The sequence below is a fragment of the Anabrus simplex genome, chromosome 1, assembly GCF_040414725.1.
Source record: "Anabrus simplex isolate iqAnaSimp1 chromosome 1, ASM4041472v1, whole genome shotgun sequence".
NCBI lineage: Eukaryota > Metazoa > Arthropoda > Insecta > Orthoptera > Tettigoniidae > Anabrus > Anabrus simplex.
Window position 1 is genome coordinate 1,171,346,077 of NC_090265.1, and position 21,956 is coordinate 1,171,368,032.

Genomic DNA, 21,956 nt, shown 5'->3' on the forward strand with positions numbered 1-21,956 from the left:
CCCGGGTATCGACTGCGGCGGCCGTTCTTATCGTCAAAACCTGAACTGTACATCCTGCACTTGTACGGCTGCAAGAAGACTTAAAAGACTTCTTTTCGACGTAATTTCTTACAAATGAACTTTCATCAAGAAATTTTCTATCCGTAAAACCCAACTTTAAATTATTTTTCTAACAAGCTAAAATTCAACTGTCACCGAGAGAAGGACTTTTGGAGGGGGAGGTCTTTACCGGGAGGTACACCCGTCCCGTTCATTCAAATGAAGCGCCTTGGAAAATGCCATCTTAAATCTAAAACTCGCAACAACTAGTGCAAGAAGTCTGAACTTTTGCCAACAGATGTCTCTACTACAAACTATGTTACGCCCTCTGGTGTGAAGCGGGACTATTAAGATTGCAAAGTAATTTGTCCTTTTAAGGTTTACTAAACTGAATTGTTTATTTTTCAACCAATCAGATCTGCCTTGTATGTATTTAATTACCCAATAAAAATTGGGAATGTGTCGGGCCTTAGCCCACAGCTCTCTAGAACCGTCCTCTCGGGTATAAAACCTGGCAGATTTCCGACCAGGTGGTCCTATTCATCGCTCTAGTCTAGCGTGTGTGTTTACAAAGGAGGCAGGATGCCTTGTCCATCGTCGAGTAGTCCATCAACTCAAGGTAATGGCAGTCCGGTTTTTATTAAATGATAGCCTTTGAGAGCTAGCTCGAGGGTAAGGTTTCCGATTTTTAACTATGGACTTTTAATTTTCTGAAATGAAAATTGAAAGTCCAAATGTAAATTTCAAATAAGTCAAAGGAACTTCAACGTAATCATGGAATAGAGAGTGGCCTACCCTCTAGCGTTCCCAATCAAAATTGATTTGGAGGTGACTATGATTTTGTAACTTTTTCCAGTTTGTAATCTTTGTAACTTATATTTTCTCCATCTAGTCACCTCGGTGGTATAGGCTTAGGCTCTGTAACTTTGGGCCATAATCCCAAATAGGGTTTTAAAGTTTCATTTCGATTTTCAAGGGCGCAACTTTGATTTTTGGGCCAGCAACTTTAACCTATTGTTTTTCACAAAATCCCGGTACACTGGGTATTTAATACCCCCGTGAAATTTTATTTCATTCCTTTTGGTGTACAGATATTAGAAGATTGAGCATCTAAGAATTGTAAGATGTAGATTGAGCCTTTGATAGGCCTGGAAATTTCTGGAGATAGATCTCGCAGTGTAAATTTTATAGAGCATTGATGCTCTTTCTATGAATGTAGATGTGTAAATGTCGAATAGTGCCTTTGAAAGGCTGTAATGTTGGAATGTTCGGAGAATACTCTCCTAGACTCCTAGATAATTTTGTGGAGCAAAGGTGCTCTTGGAAAAGGGTATATTTTACACACCTTGTATCCTAGTGGTATAAAAGGACTCGAGAGATCCGTTTCCTTGAACAGTTTTTTTCGAAAGGATCCGCAGCGCTCATGGAGAATGTATAACGAGGGAGCTTCAAGCTCAAAGTTGTTAATTTATTCGATTTTCTAAAATTGTTACCCAGTCTTATGAACTTCTGTACCTGAACTGTAAAGTTTATTTTCTGGAAAGAAACCAAAATATAGCTGAGAAAGAAAATACAGCTAATCTTCTGATTGTCTTATTTTGACCTATTCATTCCCGCATCTTTCACCTCTGTCCACCACGGTATCCCTGGAACAAATATAAACGTAGCTTTAAACCGAGATAAAAGTTCTTACTCGCGTTGGTGAATACGAGCCTGACAGATGAAATGAAGTGGTAGTGGAGAGTGTTGTTGGAATGAAAAAGGACAGAGAAAACTGGAGTACCTGGAGAAAAACCTGTCTCACCTCCGCTTTGTTCAGCACAAATCTCACATGGAGAGACCTGGATTTTAACCACGGGACCCAGCGGTGAGTGGCCGGCGCTCTGTCGCCTGAGCCTTGGAGGCTTATGGCTGTACAAGATCTCTTTGTATCATAGGAACTTCCTTGTTCCACACCATGTCTTGAACACTGGGAAAATCCTGATGCTTGTCCTACTTTTGCATTAGTTTCCTTGTCTACCTTTTCATCTTCTGACAAAATATTTCCCGGGTATTTTAAATTCTGTACGACCTCCAATGGTTTGAAAATACTATCAGTATAATAATAATAATATTAATAATAATAATAATAATAATAATAATAATAATAATAATAATAATAATAATAATAATGTAGTTTTACGTGTTTGATGATAACATGATCATAACCACGATATCTCTGGTTTGAATTCGAATCTCCCGGATTTGACGTTTCAGTTCTAAAACCCATTGGCTGGAGTTTGAACCGCGGTACCCTAGGTGAGAGGCCAATGACTCACACTCGGTTATCACACTCTCTACGATTCCGTTAAGGTTTAGTAGATACGGTTATTGATTGCCTGCGCAAAGTATATGAGAGACAAGTCTACAACAAACTAAAAAGCAGGCTACTCTTAGAATGATCGTATACGTCACATCTGCTGCAGATATCTTCTAATATTTTTAAAACACGGCGTTCGTCACCATAGAGTGAAAAGGAAAAACATTCTGGATATTCAAAAGCGTGTTTGTACATATTTGTGCATGTATTCAGTACTGAATTTCATTTGTGATAATCTCATAATTTTAGTGATATTAGTGATCCTCTGTGGTGTAGTGGTTAGTGTGATTAGCTGCCACCACCGGAGGCCCGGGTTCGATTCCCGGCTCTGCCACGAAATTTGAAAAGTGGTACAAGGGCTGGAATGGGGTCCACTCAGCCTCGGGAGGTCAACTGAGTAGAGGGGGGTTCGATTCCCTCCTCAGCCATCCTCGAAGTGGTTTTCCGTGGTTTCCCACTTCTCCTCCAGGCAAATGCCGGGATGGTACCTAACTTAAGGCCACGGCTGCTTCCTTCCCTCTTCCTTGTCTATCCCATCCAGTCTTCCCCATCCTCTCTCAAGGCCCCTGTTCAGCATAGCAAGTGAGGCTGCCTGGACGAGGTACTGGTCCTCCTCCCCAATTGTATCCCTACCCAAAGTCTCAAGCTCCAGGACACTGCCCTTGAGGCGGTAGAAGTGGAATCCCTCGCTGGGTCCGAGGGAAAAACCAACCCTGGAGGGTAAACAGATTAAGAAGAAGATATTTGTGATGTGGTCACTAGGGCTGGGATTTCTATGTAATTACATATTTTGTTCCTTGCTATTTAGGTGCTGGGAAATGTCATATGTTCACAAAACACTACATTAGGGTTATTATTACCGAATTTCATTTTACATATTTTTTTATATTTGTGGGTATTCTACATATTCTTAGTGATATTACATAAAATTACATATTTTAGCGGTTTCCTGTTTTCGTATATAATAAATTGCTGAACTGAAGTTTCACACTTAATGTGGAGCTGTTGTCTGTTCTCTCAACAGGGTGATTATGGTAATTATGAGTGACAGGTATTTGAGAGGATGATAGATGCAGATAGAGACCCTTGCGAAATAGGTTATTCTAAAGGTTCCAATTAGCTGTAGGATAACTGTTACTTTACATGTGCCAGTCTTAAATGTTTCATCCCTTTCAGAGTTAATTGCTTTACAACTAGCCACTTTCATGTTGGAGTTTCCAGGAATATTTTTAGAAGCGCATTTCTGTGACCTCTTAGTTATGTACTTAGGAATTTCCAAATCTGTTGTTAGAGCTGTCTTCCTCTGAACTGTCTCAATTAGGTTTTAGTTTATTTTGAACAGCTGAAGAACATAGTTCATGAACATCAGTTTCCTCTAGAGTCAATATGGCACCAGTAGCATCCTCGCTGGCTTGACAGTTAAAATCATGGATTGCAGTTGACGAGTCCTTTGCAACTGATGGCAAAGTAGTGATTTGCCAAGAATGCAACAAACATATCGCATGTTCCATGAAATCCCAGCTTGAGCAACATGCACGAAGTGCTCTGCATAGAAAAAACCAACAGTTAGGTCTACAAAAGAAAAAAAATCCTTTTAAAACAGATGCAGCCTTCACCTTCAAGTAACCCTTTTTATAAAGGCTTATGCAGTGCAATGATTGCAGCCAATATTCCATGGTATAATCTTGAACTGCCTGAATTCACATCTTTTCTGGAAAAATACTGCAACATGTTCCTAACCAATCAACAATACGCAAGAATTATCTTCAAGTCTGCTACGACGAGGTAATGCACAACATAAGACAGCATATAGGAAATTCTTTCATATGAGTTGCTGTTGATGAAACAACAGATGCTAAGGGTAGATTTATTGCAAATCTTGTGGTGGGGAAGCTACAACCTGACAGCGCCTCAAAACCATGTTTGATCTACTGTAAAGAGCTAGACTATACAAATCACTCAACTATTGCGAGATTTGTGAATGATGGATTAAGAGCTCTGTGGCTGACTGAGATGAAAGAGGAAAAGGTATTAGTGATGTATTCTGATGCTGCAGCATATATGCTTAAGGCTGCAACTGCTTTGAAGGTGTTTTATCCCAATATGCTCCATTTTACATGCTTGGCTCATGGACTGCAACGTGTTGCCGAAGATATTAGAGCTAAGTGAATAGATTAATTTCAGCAACAAAAAAGGTTTTTCTGGAAGCTCCACAACGAGTGCTATCTTACAAACAGCAATTGCCAGAGATACCACTGCCGCCGGAACCAGTGTTAACGAGGTGGGGGACATGGATAGAAGCAGTTAAATTCTATAGTGAGCATCTTGATGCTATAAAGACTGTGGTAGATTCTTTTGATCCTGAAAATGCTGCATCTATTAGTGAATCACAAACTGCCTTTAGTGACTCCAAAGTGGTCTCCTCAATCACGTACATCGGGGCCAACTTCTGCTGGCTTCCAGAAACCATCAAACGTCTAGAATCATCAGGACTGCCACTGCAAGATTCTATTGCCATCATAGAGGATGCTATTGAAAAACTAAGTGCTGTGCATGGGGAAACTGGTGCAAGTGTATTGAGTAAATTGTAAAAAGTGTTGAAAAGAAATACTGGTTATTCAACATTTCACAGTGTGTGCCGAATTCTAAATGGAGATGACGTTGGCCCTCCCGAGGACATTTCTCCAGCGAAAATTCCTCTCCTAAAATTTGCCCCAGTTACATCATGTGATGTTGAAATATCTTTCTCTGCATATAAGAACATCCTAAGTGACAAACGCCTTTCCATGACCCCAGAGAACATCGAAAAATACTTCATAGTTCACTGTGCTACAAAATTTAAGGAATAAACGTGCTTTGAGTGTTGAAAATAATAAGTTTCTATTGAATATGTGTGTGATATATTCATATAATATGACTCCAAAGAACGTTGAAATTTACTTCATTGTTCACTGTGCTGCAAAATGTAATATAAAGCGTGTTTAGTGTGTTGTAACTGACAAAATGGTAAGTTTATATTAATTATGTGATATTACATATTTTGCCCATTCTACATATTTTGCTACATATTTTGGTGCTTTTTGTTACATATTTATGTACATATTATGCCACTTGATACTACATAAAATTCCCAGCTCTGGTGATCACCGTAGCTATAAATGCGCAACAACCAAAGATTGGAAATAATAGTGATAAGAAAGCTCTTTCTGAATTTTAAGCCTCCAACATCTTTCTGTTCAATTCATTGGCTGAATGGTCAGCGTTGAGGCCTTTAGTTCAGAGGGTCCCGGGTTCGATTTCCAGCTGGGTCGGGGATTTTAATCGCGTCTGATTAATTCTTCTGACTCGGAGACTGGGATTTTGTGTTTGTCTCAACATTCTCCTCTTCGTATTCAGACAACACACTACACTACCATCCACCGCAGAATCACGCAGTAGTGATTACATCCCTTCATATAGGGTTGGCGTCAGGAAGGGCATCCGGCCGTAAACAGGGTCAAATTCACATGTGCTACACAGTTCGTACCCGCGTCCCCGCAGGTGTGGGAAATGATAACGTTGCTCCTCTTGTCCTGTCGTTATCAGTACTGTATGTCTCCTCAGTATTGCCGTGGATCTGTGAAAGACTGCTCCTACCACGTTCCTTTCCTCACTGTCAGACGTGGATCTGAGTAAGACTGCCTACCATGTTCAGAATCGCAGTACTTTTGTTTATTTCGATGACGTGCAGTGCTCTTTCGTGTTCACTTCAGTGTCAAGACATAGAAGAGGAGTTACAGAAGAACTGTAGTGCTCTGAATCTCATATCAATGCCTTGTAGGTTTAAACGTAACATCGAAGTCTTGGACGTATCCTACAATAACCTAACATTACTCTCTAATGATACTCTGAAAAACTTCACATCTCTTGTGTACATAAACTTATCACACAATCGTCTCGATAAAATAGACATCTTCGCTTTTTTTCATTTATTTAGTTTAGAACAAGTTGACCTGTCTTACAATATTCTTCATGTCATTGACAATCTCATTTTTATGAACAATCCGAAGCTCTCGTGGTTATCGCTGTCTGGTAACAAAATGCTACGTGTTATTCCTGCTCTGAGAAGCGAGTCTTTAAAAAACTGGACGTTATCTGGATGTGGTTTATCAGAAATTCCTGAGAATACATTCGAGTATGTTACACGCCTCTCTTCCCTAAACCTTGCCCATAACAACTTTAAGTATATTTCACCAAATGTAATGTATAGTATCGATGGAATTCAGCACTTAGATTTATGTTACAATAAGCTTGAAGATTTACACTGTGATACGTGGTGGTCGATGAAGAAACTACAATATTTAAATGTGTCGTACAACAATATCAGCTTTTTAAGTGATGCCATGGCTTTATTACTATTCCGCATTGAGAGGTTCGATGTGGCTAATAATCCCTGGAATTGTGATGAACGGTTATGTGAAGTTCATCGTCAGCTGTTAAACAATCCACTGAATTTAAATCTCGAGTGCGAAATTGGAAACGTAAGTGTAAGATCGTGGCACTCTGTGTGTAGTGTTGTTGACGAACGCGAGAAAAATAGCTCTAAAAAGGAAATTACACCTGCACCGTCAGGTCACGAGTCAGATTGTCATTCTATTACTTTTGTCGCGCTAGGTATGTGTATATTCGTAATGTTAGTTCATGGCGTCATGACTTGGCACTATTGTTGGGTTAGAAGGAACAGGCAACGCACACGTGAGTCAATCAATTTTCAAGATACATAATCCTAGTGGTTTACACAGACATGCCCATGGCGTGTTCGAAGGATGTCTAAATGTAACTAATAAGGTAATTAATAAATATAAATTCGATGAACAGGACAATTTCTTGGTAAGCACAAACGATCAGTACCTACCTAGCAAGCTACATTATATCATGCGAATAAGTATTACTCGTGCAACTTTTAGTGATACATGGGCTGTCTAGTGCTGAACCGGTAGACCTCGGTTATCTTCGAGATTCGTATTGGCAACCTTTGAAACACAAACTATGAATCGCTTATGCATCGCTGTGAGACATCTGGCGTACACTTTACGTACTAGTACTGTTGTTGTTCACACAGCAAAGAATTCATGCTGGGAACAAGATTCGCATCGAGAAATAATGTGTGTGTGACACAGTTGATGGTTTAAGATAATAAAGGTTTAGAAAAATCATATCGATCGATCATATTATCGTTTCAATTCAGACTTCATTTTCATTCAGCTGGCAGCATTACCGAAACCGGGAGACCTCCCTCCTTACTTCTCACCCCCGCAACACCAAATATCACTAAAAGTTGCCCGAGTAATAATTATTCATGTATCGATCTACCTACTCAAATAGTGATACTACTGCATTCCCTTTCTTTGTCACGAAACAAATAATTCTTACTGGATATCCAGTAGGATGTCGAAATATCAGTATGAGTATCTGTGGTTATTTATCCAGTTGAAACATAAACACTTGCCATTATCTCAACCACATTCAATGAAAATTGATTCCGTCTTTCATACGAATATTTCGTGCTGAAGCGCAGGATGCCATGAGAATGCTGATGTACAGTAATCTATATATATAAAATAGCTTGTCCTGACTGACTGACTGACTGACTGACTGACTGACTGATTCATCATCGCCGAGCCAAAACTACTGGACATAAAGAAATGAAATTTTGGGCATAGATTCATATTAAGATGTAGGTGCTCGCTAAGAAAGGATTTTTGGATATTCCTTCGCTAAGGGGGTGAAAAGGGGGTTGGAATTTTAAAATGAGTGTATCTATATCTCAAAACTTTGAAAGTTTACAGATGTAAAAATTGGTATTTAGAATCTCCTTTAAAAATAAGGAAATACGTATTTTTTTGTTTTCAGAAAATCCCAATAGGAGGGGTGAAAACGGTAAAAATGGGGGTTGGATGCCTTTAATCAGAATACCGGTACTTATATCTCAGAAACTGAAGATATTACAGACCTGAACATTGGTACTTTTGATCTCTTTTAAAAATAAAGAGACATGTATTTTTTTTGTTTTTGAAAAATCCAATTAATGGGAGGGTGAAAAGGGGGGTGAATTTTTAAAAACAGTGCATCTATATCTCAAAACTTTTAAAGTTTACAGATGTAAAAATAGGTATTTAGAATCTTCATTAAAAATAAAGAAACACGTATTTTTTTGTTTTCGGAAAATCCCAATAGGAGGGGTGAAAAGGGGTGAAAATGGATTGAATGCATTTAATGAGGATACTTATATCTCAGAAACTGAAGATATTACAGACCTGAAAATTGATACCTTTGATCTCTTTTAAAAATAAAGAAACACGTATTTTTTTGTTTTTGGAAAATCCAAATAATGGGGGTGAAAAGGGGGGTGAATTTTTAAAATGAGTGTATCTATATCTCAAAACTTTTAAAGTTTATAGATGCAAAATATGGTATTTAGAGTCTCCTTTAAAAATAAAGAAACACTTTTTTTTTCGGAAAATCTCGATAGGAAGGGTGGAAAAGGGTGAAAAAGAGGTTGAATGCCTTTAACGAGGCTACTTATATTTCAGAACCTGAAGATATTACAGACCTGAAAATTGGTATTGGGGATCCACTTTAAAAATAAGGAAACACGTATATTTTCGTTTTTGACAAAATCCGGATAATGGGGGGTGAAAAGGGGGGTGAATTTTTAAAATGATTGTGTCTATATCTTAAAACTTTAAAAGTTTACAGATGTAAAAATTGGTATTTAGAATCTCCTTTAAAAGTAAAGGAATAAGTATTTTTTCGTTTTCTGTAAATCCCAATAGGAGGGGTGTAAAAGGGTGAATAGTGGGTTGAAGGCCTTTAATGAGGATACATATATCTCAGAAACTGAATATATTACAGAACTAAAAATTTGTATATGGGATCTCCTTTAAAAATAAAGAAACGCGTATTCTTGGAAAATCCGATGAAAAGGGGGGGGGGAAGAATTCTAAAATTAATTGACTTAATTGTATGAGAATACATACATCTAATAAAAACTAAAGTTGTTACGGACGTGAAAATTGGTATTTTGATCTCCTTTAAAAACAAAGAAATACGCGTTTTGTGGGGGAAACCATCTTGGGGGGCGGGAGTGGAAAGGAGTTGAATTCCTTTCATGAGGACACATAAATCAAAAACTGAAGAAGTTAGAGTCGTGATAATTGGTATTTAGAAGATCCTTTACTATTAAAGAAACAAGTATTTTTTGCCGGAAAATTCACTTAAGGGGGGGGGGGGGAGGAGAAGTGTGAAAGGAAGTAAAAAAAAAAAGCGAATTATTCTTATGGGGATACTTATATCCCAAAACTCAAGGTAATAGACGTGAACATTGGGGTTTCGAATCTCCTTTAAACATAAAGAAACACTCCTTCTTTTAATTTTTTTTGGGGGGGCTGGGTAAATAAACTTAACGGCGGTGGGGTGTAAAAGGAGGTGAGACCAATTGATTTTGCTGTTCATAATGTACTTATAAGGAGCCTCCGTTGCTCAGGCGGCAGCGCGCTGGCCTCTCACAGCTGGGTTCCGTGGATCCCGGTCACTCCATGTGACATTCGTGCTGGACAAAACGGAGGCGGGACAGGTTTTTCTCCGGATACTTCGCTTTTCCCTGTCATCATTCATTCCAGCAACACTGTCCAATATTTCATTTCATTTGTCATTCATCGATCATTGTCCCAAAGGAGTGCTTCGGCAGCCGGCACAATTCCTACTGTCGCCGCTAGATGGGGCTTTATTCATTCCATTCCTGACCCTGTCGAATGACTGGAAACAGGCTGTATATTTTCGATGTACTTATTCTGATCATAAACCGATCTTTTTAATCTTTCCTGGGTTCGTTTTCAACAGCCAACTTTTCCTTCGGAGAACGTTCTTATATTACAGTAGATTCTCCTGGCATATGAATAAAAATTTAAACACATTTGAAATAAACGATAGGAATGAGATTGACCGTCCAATTGTTCACTTCTATAATAAGGTCAATAATGCACGGAAGTATGTCATTCGTATCGCCAGAAATCCCGCACACTTGCCTACGCGCGACATTGGTGCTGGTCACATTCTCAACAATAACAATGGCAGCAGATGTAATTTACCGCCAAGTAGCGGTCTTGCATCTTTCTGTGGGGTCCAGAACATCTATAATAATAATAATAATAATAATAATAATAATAATAATAATAATAATAATAATAATAATAATAATAATAATAATAATAATAATAATAATAATAATAATAATAATGTTCTGGACCGTCGTCAAATGTGCGGACCGCGGTGGAAACGGGTCCTGGACAGGTAATGACTAAGAATGCAGTCTGGCCGTGGGTTCAGTACCGCCAAGGCACCCAAGACAACACCACGCCGGATCTCCTGAAGGATTTGTTCCATATTAAAAATGCTTATAAGGAAGATGGCAAAGATTTAGGGACCCAACTGACAGGGTGGAATACCTGGACCTAGCCTGGGAAGTACGAAATCGATTGCTGGAAAAAAAGATTGAAAAATGGGAGGAAACTTGCCATAATCTATTAGAAAACGAGTCAGATCGCGAATTTTGGCGGATTCTCGCAGAAAACGATTCAGATCGCGAATTTCGGCTGATTATATATCTAAAACAACATTCAATTATAAATTTCAGTATAATACCGTAGCGAAGCACGGGTATCTTGCTAGTCTATCTATATATATATAAAATAGCTTGTCCTGACTGACTGACTGATTCATCATCGCCGAGCCAAAACTACTGGACATAATGAAATGAAATTTTGGGAATACATTCATATTAAGATGTAGGTGCTCGCTAAGAGAGGATTTTTGGATATTCCGTTGCCAAGGGGGTGAAAAGGGGGGGGGTGAAGTTTTAAAATGAGTGCACCTATATCTCAAAACTTTAAAAGTTTACAAATGTAAAAATTGGTATTTAGAATCTTCTTTGAAAATAAGGAAACACGTATTTTTTAGATTTCAGAAAATCCCAATAGGAGCGGTGAAAAGGGGTGAAAAAGGGGTTGAATGCCTTTAATCAGGATACCGGTACTTATATCTCAGAAACTGAAGAAATTACAGACCTGAAAATTGGTACTTTTGATCTCTTTTAAAAATAAAGGAACACGTATTTTTTTGTTTTTGCAAAAGCCAATTAATGGGAGGGTGAAAAGGGGGTGAATTTTTAAAATGAGTGAATCTATATCTCCAAACTTTTAAAGTTTGCAGATGTAAAAACTGGTATTTAGAATCTTCATTAAAAATAAAGAAACACGTATTTTTTTGTTTTCGGAAAATCGCAATAGGAGGAGTGAAAAGGGGTGGAAAAAGGGTTGAATGCCTTTAATGAGGCTACTTATATCTCAGAAACTGAAGATATTACAGACCTGAAAATCGGTGTTTGGGATCTCCTTTAAAAATAAAGAAACACGTATTTTTTTGTTTCTGGAAAATACAATTTAGGGAGGGGGGAAAAGGGGGTAATATTTTAAAATGAGTGTATCTATATCTCAAAACTTTTAAACGTTATAGATGTGAAAATTGGTATTTAGAATCTCCTTTAAAAATAAAGAAACACGTATATTTTGTTTTCGGAAAATCCTAATAGGAAGGGTGGAAAAGGTTGAAGAAGGGGTCGAATGCCTTTCATGAGTCTACTTATATTTCAGAACCTGAAGATATTACAGACATGAAAATTGGTGTTTGGGATCTCCTTTAAAAAGAAACACGTATTTTTTTTTGTTTTTGGAAAATCCAATTAATTGGGGGGGGGGGGGGGTGAAAAGGGGGTGATTTTTAAAAATTTGTGTATCTATATCTCAAAACATTTAAAGTTTATAGATGTAAAAATTGGTATTTAGAATCTCCTTTAAAAATAAAGAAACACGTATTCTTTTGTTTTCGGAAAATCCCAATAAGAAGGGTGTAAAAGGGTGAATAATGGGTTGAATGCCTTTAACGAGGCTACTTATATTTCAGAACCTGAGGATATTACAGACCTTGAAATTGGTATTTGTAATCTACTTTAAAAGTAAAGAAACACGTATTTTTTCGTTTTTGGAAAATCCAAGTATTGGGGGGTGAAAAGGGGGGGTGAATTTTTTAAAATGAGTGTGTCTACATCTTAAAACTTTAAAATTTACAGATGTAAAAATTGGTAGTTGGAATCTCCTCTAAAAATAAAGGAACACGTATTTTTTTTGTTTCCTGTAAATCCCAATAGGAGGGGTGTAAAAGGGTGAAAAATGGGTTGAATGCCTTTAATGAGGATACATATATGTCAGAAACGAAAGATATTACAGAACTGAAAATTTGTATATGGGATCTCCTGTAAAAATAAAGAAACACGTATTTTTTAGTTTTTGGAAAATCCAATTAATGGCGGTTAAACAGGAGTGACAAATTGGGGTGAATTTTTTGAAAGACTATATCTACAGAATATCTTGGAAACGTAAAATGTTACAGACGTAAAAAGTGGGTGTTTGGAATCTCCTGTAAATGTAAAGAAACATAGGTGATTTGTTTTTGGAAACTCCACTTAAGGGGAACTCAAAAGGGGTGAAATTTTAAAATGAGAATTTTTACAGTATATCTAAAAAAACTTAACATGTTACAGAAGTGAAAAATGGTATTTTTTATCTCTATTAAACATAAAGAAACGTGTATTTTTAGTTTTCGGAAATATCACTTTGGCGGAGGGGGGGGGGGGGCGGTAAAAGTGACTGAAAATGGTGTTGAATTCTTTTATTTAGGCTACTGATATATCAAAAATGAAGATGTTACAGACGTGAAATTTGATATTTTCAATCTGCTTTAAAGGTAATGAAACACGTATTCTCTTAAAATCCAATGAAGAAGGGGGGGGGGGGGAATGAAAGAATTGAAAAATTAATTGGCTTAATTGTATGAGAATACATACATCTAATAAAAACTAAAGTTGTTACAGACGTGAAAATTCGTATTTGGATCTCCTTTAAAAACAAAGAAAAACGCGTTTTGGGCGGGAAACCATCTTGGAGGGCGGGAGTGTAAAGGAGTCGATTTCCTTTCATGAGGACACATAAATAAAAAACTGAGGAATTTAGAGTCGTGATAATTGGTATTTAGAAGATCCTTTACTATTAAAGAAACAAGTATTTTTGCGGGAAAGTTCACTTAGGTGGGGGGGGGGGGGAGTAGTGTGAAATGAAATGAAAAAAGTAAATTACTTTTATGGGGATACTTATACCTCAAAACTAAAGGTAATAGACGTGAACATTGGTGTTTGGAATATTACTTAAACATAAAGAAACAAGCCTTCTTTTAATTTTTTTTTTTGGGGGGGGGGGTGCGGTAAATAAACTTAACGGCGGTGGGGTGTAGAAGGAGGTGAGACCAATTGATTTTACTGTTATTAATGTACTTATAAGGATCCTCCGTGGCTCAGGCGGCAGCGCGCCGGCCTCTCACAGCTGGGTTCCGTGGTTCAAATCCCGGTCACTCCATGTGACATTCGTGCTGGACAAAACGGAGGCGGGACAGGTTTTTCTCCGGATACTCCGGTTTTCCCTGTCATCAACCATTCCAGCTACACATAATAATAATAATAATATTAATAATAATAATAATAATAGTAATAATAATAATAATAATAATAATAATAATAATAATAATAATAATAATAATAATAATAATAATAATAATGTTCCGGACCGTCGTCAAATGTGCTGACGCGCTGGAAACGGCTCCTGGACAGCTAATGACTAAGAATGCAGTCCGGCCGCGTGTTCAGTGCCGCCAAGGCACCCAATATGACACCACGCCGTATCTTCTGAAGGATTTTATCCATATTAAAAATGATTATAGGAAAAGATGGCAAAGATTTACGGACCCAACTGACCGGGAGGAATACCTGAGCCTAGCCCGGGAAGTACAAAATCGATTGCTGGAAAGGAAGATTGAAAAATGGGAGGAGACACGCCGTAATCTAATAGAAAACGAGTCAGATCGGGAATTTTGGTGGATTCTCGCCGAAAACGAGTCAGATCACAAATTTCGGCGGATTATATATCTAAAACAATAAGCATTCAATTATAAATTTCAGTATAATACCGTAGCGAAGCACGGGTATCTTGCTAGTATGTATATAAAATAACTTGTCCTGACTGACTGACTGACTGACTGACTGATTCATCATCGCCGAGCCAAAACTACTGGACATAAAGGAATGAAATTTTGAGGATATATTTATATTAAGATGTAGGTGCTCGCTAAGAGAGGATTTTTGGATATTCCGACGCCAAGGGGGTGAAAAGGGGGTGTAAAATTTTAAAATGAGTATATCTATATCTCAAAACTTTAAAAGTTTACACATGTGAAAATTGGTATTTAGAATCTTCTTTAAAAATAAGGAAACCCGTATTTTTTTATTTTCAGAAAATCCCAATAGGATGGGTGAAAGAGGGTGAAAAAGGGGTTGAATGTCTTTTAATCAGGATACCGGTACTTATATCTCAGAAACCGCAGACATTACAGACCTGAAAATTGGAACTTTTGTTCGCTTTTAAAAATAAAGAAGCACGTATTTTTTGTTTTTGGAAAATACAATTCATGGTGGGGCTGAAAAGGGGGTGAAATTTTAAAAGAGTGTATCTATATCTCAAAACTTTTAAAGTTTATAGATGTAAAAATTGGTATTTAGAATCTCCTTTAGAAATAAAGAAACACATATTTTTTGTTTTCGGAAAGGCCCAATAGGAAGGGTGGAAAAGGGTGAAAAACGGCTTGAATGCCTTTAATGTATCTACTTATATTTCAGAACCTGAAGATATTACAGACCTGAAAACTGGTGTTTGGGATCTCCTTTAAAATAAAGAAACACGTATTTTTTTGGTTTCGGAAAGTCCAATTAATGGGAGGGTGAAAAGGGGGCGAATTTTTAAAATCAGTGTATCTATATCTCTAAACTTTTAAAGTTTATAGATGTAAAATATGGTATTTAGAATCTCCTTTAAAAATAAAGAAACACCTATTTTTTTGTTTTCGGAAAATCCCGATAGGAAGGGTGGAAAAGGGTGAAAAAAGGGTTGAATGCCTTTAATGAGGCTACTTATATTTCAGAATCTGAAGATATTACAGACCTGAAAATTGGTATTGGGGATCCACATTAAAAATGAGGAAACACGTATTTTTCCGTTTTTGGAAAATCCAAATAATGGGGGTGAAAAGGGGGGTGAAATTTTAAAATGAGTGTATCTATATCTTAAAACTTTAAAAGTTTACGGATGTAAAAATTGGCATTTAGAATCTCCTTTAAAAATAAAGGAACACGTATTGTTCGTTTTCTGTAAATCCCAATTAGGGGGGGGGGGCGTAAAAGGGTGAATAGTGGGTTGAATGCCTTTAATGAGGATACATATATCTCAGAAACTGAATTTATTACAGAACTGAAAATTTGTATATGGGATCTTTAAAAATAAAGAAACGCGTATTCTCGGAAAATCCAATGAAAGAGGGGGGGGGGGGGTGAAAGAATTCAAAAATTAATTGACTTAATTTTATGAGAATACATACATCTAATATAAACTAAAGTTGTTACGAACGTGAAAATTGGTATTTTGATCTCCTTTAAAAACAAAGAAAAACGCGTTTTGTGGGGGAAACCATCTTGGGGGGTGGGAGTGGAATGGAGTTGAATTTCTTTCGTGAGGACACACAAATCAAAAACTGAAGAAGTTAGAGTCGTGATAATTGCTATTTTGAAGATGCTTTACTTTAAAGAAACAAGTATTTTTTGCCGGAAAATTCACTTGGGGGGGGGGGGGGGGAAGTGTGAAAGGAAGTGAAAAAAGTGAATCATTATTATGGGGATACTTATATCTCAAAACTGAAGGCAATAGACGTGAACATTGGGGTTTGGAATCTCCTTTAAACATAAAGAGACACGCCTTCTTTTAATTTTTTTTTGGACCGGGCGAGTTGGTCGTGCGCGTAGAGGCGCGCGGCTGTGAGCTTGCATCCGGGAGATAGTAGGTTCGAATCCCACTGTCGGCAGCCCTGAAAATGGTTTTCCGTGGTTTCCCATTTTCACACCAGGCAAATGCTGGGGCTGTACCTTAATTAAGGCCACGGCCGCTTCCTTTCAACTCCTAGGCCTTTCCTATCCCATCGTCGCCATAAGACCTATCTGTGTCGGTGCGACGTAAAGCCCATAGCAAAAAAAAAAAAAATTTGGGGGGGAGGGGGTGATTAAACTCAACGGCGGTGGGGTGTAAAAGGAGGTGAGACCAATTGATTTTGCTGTTCATAATGTACTAATAAGGAGCCTCCGTTGCTCAGGCGGCAGCGCGCCGGCCTCTCACAGCTATGTCCCGTGGTTCAAATCCCGGTCACTCCATGTGACATTCGTGCTGACCAAAACGGAGGCGGGACAGGTTTTTCTCCGGATACTTCGGTTTTTCCTGTCATCATTCATTCCAGCAACACTGTCCAATATTTCATTTCATTTGTCATTCATCGATCATTGCCCCAGAGGAGTGCTTCGGCAGCCGGCACAATTCCTACTGTCGCCGCTAGATGGGGCTTTATTCATTCCATTCCTGACCCTGTCGAATGACTGGAAACAGGCTGTATATTTTCGATGTACTTATTCTGATCATAAACCGATCTTTTTTAATCTTTCCTGGGTTCGTTTTCAACAGCCATCTTTTCCTTCGGAGAACGTTTTTATATTACAGTAGATTCTCCTGGCATATGAATAAAAATTTAAACACATTTGAAATAAACGATAGGAATGAGATTGACCGTCCAATTGTTCACCTCTATAATAAGGTCAATAATGCACGGAAGTTTATCAGTCGTATCGCCAGAAACCCCGCACACTTGCCTACGAGCGACAATGGTGCTGGTCACATTGTCAACAATGACAATGGCAGCAGATGTAATTTACCGCCAAGTAGCGGTCTTGCATCTTTCTGTGGGGTCCAGAACATCTATAATAATAATAATAATAATAATAATAATAATAATAATAATAATAATGTTCTGGACCGTCGTCAAATGTGCGGACCGCGGTGGAAACGGTTCCTGGACGGGTAATGACTAAGAATGCAGTCCGGCCGCGGATTCAGTACCGCCAAGGCACCCAAGACGACACCACGCCGGATCTTCTGAAGGATTTGATCCATATTATAAATGCTTATAAGAAAAGATGGCAAAGATTTAGGGACCCAACTGACCGGGTGGAATACCTGGACCTAGCCCGGGAAGTACGAAATCGATTGCTGGAAAGAAAGATTGAAAAATGGGAGAAAACTTGCCGTAATCTATTAGAAAACGAGTCAGATCGCGAATTTTGGCGGATTCTCGCAGAAAACGATTCAGATCGCGAATTTCGGCTGATTATATATCTGAAACAACATTCAATTATAAATTTCTGTATAATACCGTAGCGAAGCACGGGTATCTTGCTAGTCTATGTATATAAAATAACTTGTCCTGACTGACTGACTGACTGACTGACTGACTGACTGACTGATTCATCATCGCCGAGCCAAAACTACTGGACATAAAGAAATGACATTTTGGGGATATATTCATATATTAATATGTAGGTGCTCGCTAAGAGAGGATTTTTGGATATTCCGTCGCTAAGGGGGTGAAAAGGTGGGTGAAATTTTAAAATGAGTGTATCTATATCTCAAAACTTTAAAAGTTTACAGATGTAAAAATTGGTATTTAGAATCTTCTTAAAAAATAAGGGGACATGTATTTTTTTGTTTTCAAGAAATCCCAATAGGAGGGGTGAAAAAGGGGTTGAATGCCTTTAATCAGGATACCGGTACTTATATCTCAGAAACTGAAGACATTACAGACCTGAACATTTGTACTTTTGATCTCTTTTAAAAATAAAGAAACACGTAATTTTTTGTTTTAGGAAAATCCAATTAATCAGAGGGTGAGTAGTGGGGTGAATTTTTAAGATGAGTGCATCTATATCTCAAAAGTTTTAACGTTTACAGATCTAAAAATTGGTATTTAGAATCTTCATTAAAAATAAAGGAACACGTATATTTTTGTTTTCGGAAAATCCCAATAGGTAGGGGTAAAAAGGGGTGAAAAAGGGGTATCCTTTAATGAGGATACTTATATCTCAGAAACTGAAGATATTACAGACCTGAAAATTGGTGTTTGGGATCTCCCTTAAAAATCAAGAGACACGCATTTTTTGTTTTTGGAAAATCCAATCAATGGGGGGGGGGGGGGTGGAAAGTTGGTGGCATTTTAAAATGAGTGTATCTATATATATATCTCAAAACTTTTAAAGTTTATAGATGTAAAAATTGGTATTTAGAATCTCCTTTAAAAATAAAGAAACATGTATTTTTTTGTTTTTGGAAAATCCTAATAGGAAGGGTTGAAAAGGGTGAAAAAGAGGTTGAATGCCTTTAATGAGGCTACTTGTATTTCTCAACCTGAAGATATTACAGACTTGAAAATTGGTGTTTGGGATCTCCTTTAAAAATAAATAAACACGCACTTTTTTGCTTTCGGAAAATCCAATTAATCGGGGGTGAATTTTTAAAATGAGTGTAATATCTCAAAACCTCTAAAGATTATAGATGTACAAATTGGTATTTAGAATCTCCTTTAAAAATAAAGAAACACGTTTTTTTTTGTTTTCGGAAAATCCCAATAGGAAGGGTGGAAAATGAAAAAGTGGTTGAATGCCTTTAATGTTGCTACTTATATTTCAGGACCTGAAGATATTACAGCCCTGAAAATTGGTATTTGGGATCTACTTTAAAAATAAAGAAACTGGTATTTTTTCGTTTTTGGAAAATCAAATAATGGGAGGTGAAAAGGGGGTGAATTTACAAAATGAGTGTGTCTACATCTTAAACTTTTAAAAGTTTACAGATGTAAAAATTGGTATTTAGAATCTGCTTAAAAACTAAAATAACACGTACTTTTTTGTTTTCTGTAAATTCCAATAGGAGGGGTGTAAAAGGGTGAAAAATGGGTTGAATGCCTTTAATGAGGATACATATACCTCAGAAACTGAAGATATTACAGAACTGAAAATTTATGTATGGGATCTCCTTTAAGAATAAAGAAACACGTATTTTTTTGTTTTTGGAAATTTCAATTAATGGCGGTTAAACAGGAGTGACAAATTAGGGTGAATTTTTTGAAAGACTATATGTACAGAATATCTGAAAAACGTAAAACGTTACAGACGTAAAAGAGTGGGTATTTGGAATTTCCTGTAAATGTAAAGAAACATAGGTGATTTGTTTTTGGAAACTCCACTTAAGGGGAACTAAAAAGGGGTGAAATTTTAAAATGAGAATTTCTACAGTGTATATAAAAAAATTTAACATGTTACAGAAGTGAAAAATGGTAATTTTTATCTCTATTAAAAATAAAGAAACCTGTATTTTTAGTTTTCGGAAGTACCACTTGGATGGAGGGGTGCGGGTAAAAGTGACTGAAATGGTGTTGAATTCTCATAATTAGGCTACTGATATCTCAAAAAATGAAGATGTTACAGACGTGAAATTTGATATTTGGAATCTGTTTTAAAATTAAAGAAACACGTATTCTCGGAAAATCCAATGAAGGGTAGGGTGGGGGTGGGGTGAAAAATGTAAAAATTAATTAACTTAATTGTATGAGAATACATACATCTAATAAAAACTAAAGTTGTTACAGACGTGAAAATTGGTATTTGGATCTCCTTTAAAAACAAAGAAAAACGCGTTTAGGAGGGGAAACCATCTTGGGGGGCGGGAGTGAAAAGGGATTGACTTCCTTTCATGAGGACACATAAATAAAAAAAATGTAGAATTTAGAGTTATGATAATTGGTATTTATAAGATCCTTTACTATTAAAGAAACAAGTATTTTTTGCCGGAAAATTCACTTCGGGGGTGGGAGGAGTGTGAAAGGAAGAGGAAAAGTGAATTATTTGTATGGGGATATTTATATCTCAAAACTGAAGGTATTAGACGTGAATATTGGTGTTTGGAATCTCCTTTAAACATAAAGAAACACGCGTTCTTTTAATTTTTTGGTGGGGGGGGGGGTTAAAAACTTAACTGCGGTGGGGGGTAAAAGGAGGTGAGACCAATTGATTTTAGTGTTCATAACGTACTTATGAGGAGCCTCCGTTGCTCAGGCGGCAGCGCGCCGGCTTCTCACAGCTGGGTTCCGTGGTTCAAATCCCAGTCACTCCATGTGACATTCGTGCTGGACAAAACGGAGGCGGGACAGGTTTTTCTCCGGATACTCCGGTTTTCCCTGTCATCATTCATTCCAGCAACACTGTCCAATATTTCATTTCATTTGTCATTCATCGATCATTGCCCCAGAGGAGTGCTTCGGCAGCCGGCACAATTTCTATTGTCGCCGCTAGATGGGGCTTTATTCATTCCATTCCTGACCCTGTTGAATTACTGGGAACAGGCTGTAGATTTTCGATATACTTATTCTGATCACAAACCGATCATTTTTAATCTTTCCTGGGTTCGTTTTCAACAGCCATCTTTTCCTTCGGAGAACGTTCTTAGATTACAATAGACTCTCCTGGCATATAAATACAAATTTAAACACATTTGAAATAAACGATGGGAATGAGATTGACCGTCAAATTGTTCACCTCTATAATAAGGTCAATAATGCACGGAAGTATGTCATTCGTATCGCTAGAAATCCCGCACACTTGCCTACGCGCGACAATGGTGCTGGTCACATTGCCAACAATGACAATGGCAGCAGATGTAGTTTAGCGGTTTTGCATCTTGCTGTGGGGTCCAGAACATCTAATAATAATAATAATAATAATAATAATAATAATAATAATAATAATAATAATAATAATAATAATAATAATAATAATAATAATAATAATAATAATAATAATAATAATAATGTTCTGGACCGTCGTCAAATTGTGCGGACCCCGCTGGAAACTTTCCTGGCCTGGTAATGACTACGAATACAGTCCGGCTGCGGGTTCAGTACCGCCAAGGCACCCAAGACGACACCACGCCGGATCTCCTTCAGGATTTGATTCATACTAAACATGCTTAAAGATGGCAAAGATTTAGGGACCCATCTGACCGCGTGAAATACCTGGACCTAGCCCGGAAAGTACGAAATCGATTGCTGGAAAGATAGATTGAAACATGTGAGGAACTTTGCCGTAATCTCTCAGGAAAGGAGTCAGATCGCGATTCTTGTATCTCCTATATTTATGGGTTAGATTGAGTGCGAGTTGAATGGGGTGAAATTTGGTACAGTTTTCACATACCACTTTATATTTTTGATACTCACGTGACAGCTAGAATTATAAAATTTGGGCATCACATGACCACTGATCATGTCAACATGTGTGCTGAATGTCATAATTCTATCTTTCCTATAAGTGTGCCAAATGATAACATATAGTCTAAAAGTACAAAATTAACTTGAAATCGAGAAATACAGCTCTATTTAACTTATAAGGGATAGAAATACGACAAAAATTCATAAGACCAAAGCTGTAGATCTCTCCAAA

General features: G+C 37.4%; 1 protein-coding gene across 3 annotated transcripts in view; it reads left to right on the forward strand.

The window, feature by feature from the left end:
- LOC136858159 (hemolymph lipopolysaccharide-binding protein) overlaps positions 1–21,956 on the forward strand; it is a 163,313-nt gene that overhangs the window by 22,701 nt on the left and 118,656 nt on the right. Inside the window, exon 1 of one of the 3 annotated variants that reach the window (XR_011017604.1) lies at positions 6,014–7,267. The exons of 1 other annotated variant lie outside the window; for it this stretch is intronic. The gene's annotated coding sequence lies outside the window, so the exon portion shown is untranslated. Of the gene's footprint in view, positions 1–6,013; positions 7,268–21,956 lie in introns of those variants that run through there. One more of the 3 variants, XR_011017605.1, reaches the window with a different exon arrangement.